This window comes from Echinops telfairi, unplaced genomic scaffold (genome assembly GCF_000313985.2).
Source record: "Echinops telfairi isolate 266 unplaced genomic scaffold, ASM31398v2 ScPeMD7_11;HRSCAF=52, whole genome shotgun sequence".
NCBI classification, from domain to species: Eukaryota; Metazoa; Chordata; class Mammalia; order Afrosoricida; family Tenrecidae; genus Echinops; species Echinops telfairi.
The window spans coordinates 7,673,133-7,675,597 of record NW_022103908.1 but is presented as its reverse complement, the minus strand read 5'-3'; the positions used below and the strand labels follow the sequence as shown (position 1 = coordinate 7,675,597).

The 2,465-nt window shown below is 43.4% G+C and overlaps 1 pseudogene; it reads left to right on the top strand.

Moving 5' to 3' along the window:
* Positions 1-1,868: 1,868 nt before the first annotated feature.
* On the top strand, positions 1,869-2,245 carry LOC101641966 (annotated as a pseudogene).
* The last annotated feature ends 220 nt before the right edge of the window (positions 2,246-2,465 follow it).

Sequence of the window (2,465 nt, the reverse complement as noted above, 5' to 3'; positions counted from 1 at the left end):
ATATGTGTATAAGAAAGAGATTTATATACAAGCGCAATTGAACATTGAGAAAACATCCCAGCCCAGTCCAGATCAAGTCCATAAGTCCGATATTAGCCCATATGTCCGATATCAATCTAGAAAGTCCTCTTCAGACTCATGAAACACATGTAATGATGCCGAATGTAGAAGATCACAGGCCAATGGGTAGAAACTCTTTGGATCCAGTGTCATTGGAAACATCTCAGTGCTGGCAGGGGTCTCTGCATCAGGGTGGGTCCATGTGTCTTATCAGCTCCTATGTCCCCCAGAGAGTGAGCAGAGTCTCCCACCTCCAAGGAGGAAATACTAGATTTCCCAGAATTCTCAGGAGAAGGCCATGCCCACACAGAAGCCTCATTGACTATGATCCGATTGACAAACTAGACTCCACCACTTCACTCATAATCCTCTCAAATGGACAATTATATAACTACCACACAGCTTCATTTCGATCACCAGGGCCATATTTTCCACATTTTATTTCCTTCCTCCTTGTTTCAAATATTTTCTCCTTTATAGTTTGTAAATATCCCTTTATAATTTAGATGTGGGCTGAAGAAATATTTGTAGAAAATTCTTCTCTATAAAGTCCAGACACACGGACACACACACAAATGTTTTCTATCATTGCTTTAAACGTGTTTTTTTATTGGTTATTTTCCTCCGTAATCCCTTCAGAAGCTGTTCAGAGAATAAGCCTTCATTTTACTCTGTTAATGTGGTCAAAACTGCTACATTTTCATGATAAGGGCTCTTTTCATGATTACATATTTGAACCAGCTTATCTATATTCTTGTTGTCTCAGGGTTAGTTAATTTTAGATTGATTGGAATTTCAGAGAAGGTGGTCCACAATTCGGAATACTAAGGAAGTCCTAGAAAACATTACTGTGCATACACCCAAATGACCATTAGGCATAAATATTTTAATGCTCCATTCGTATAACAAAAATGCTAAGACTTGTGAATAAATAATAATTCCTTATTGCTCTTCAGCCTGGGTATAGTGTGGCAAAAGGAACATAAGCCTAATGGTCAGAAACTAGTTTTTAATATTGACTATGTCCTAGACACCATGGTGACTTCTGTGTTACTATAATGCTGAAAGCTATGCTACTGGTACTTCTAATACCAACAGGGTCACTTATAGTAGAGAGCTATCAGCAGAGCTTCCAGACCAAAAGCAGAGTAGGGACCAAGGCCTATTCACCTTTCTGTGACCCTAAGCATGACAAGAGAATTGTGCCTGATCTAATGCTAGACAGGCAAGCCCCTTAGGCTGAAAAGCACTCAACATACATGGTACCTGCAACAAGGACTCCAACATACTAAGGATCCTGAAGATGACACAAGATGAGGTGGTACGTGGAATGAAGAGGAGCTGGATGAATGGTAACCAATAACAACAATTGTTGTTTTCCTTAGATTCCCTGCTATTGGCTCTGACTCATATAACTTCATCCACAAAAGACAAAGCACTGCCCCGTCCTGGGCCAGCCTCATAATGATTATGCTTGAGCCCACTGTTGTAATCAGTCTGCCAATTACAGCCATAAAGCCAATCCATTTCATTAAGAGTCTTCCCCTTTTCCACTGCGCCTATATTTTACCAAGCACGATGTCCTTTACCATGGGCTGGTTTGTCCTGATAAGATATCCCAAGTAAGAGACACAGAATCTCACCATCCTCACTTCTACAGAAATTCTAACTGTACGTCTGTCAAGGGAGATTTGTCTGTTCTTCTGGCAATCCAGGATACCGTTTGTATTCTCCTCCAGAAAAGAAATGTTTGCCTATGTGTACTTTAGGTTCTTTACCTCGTCCACAAGGTGGCCTGAGCAGCCAAAGCAGAGATGCAAATCTTTGTGAAGACCCTGAGGGGCAAGACCATCACCCTTGAGGTTGAGCCCAGCGACACCACGGAGAATGTCAAAGCTAAAATTCAAGACAAGGAAGGCCTTCACCCGAACCAGCAGTGTCTGATTTTTGCTGGCCAACAGCTGGAGGATGGCCAGCAACATCCAGAAAGAGTCCACCCTGCACTTGGCGCTGCGTCTGCGTGGTGGCATCATCGAACCGTCCCTGTGCCAGCTGGCCCAGAAGTACAACTACGACAAGATGATCTGCTGCCAAGTGTTATGCTCGCCTTCACCCCCGTGTGGTTAACTGCCCCAAGAGGAAGTGTGGCCCTACCAACAACCTGGATCCCAAGAAGGACCAATAAGGGTCCTTGTCTACCGGCTCTCCTGCCTCCTTCCGGTGGGCTTCTCTGGAGCCCAATGACCCTGGGCCCTCAATAAAGTCTCACTTTCATGACCTGAAGCAAAAAACAAAAGAAAGCTCCTTAAAGTACATAGTGTTCAATCCGATCCTTCCTGTCCTATGTGCTCACTATTGAGTCCCAACGGACCCGATGGCAGTGACTTGGGTTTGGAGTTTTACAT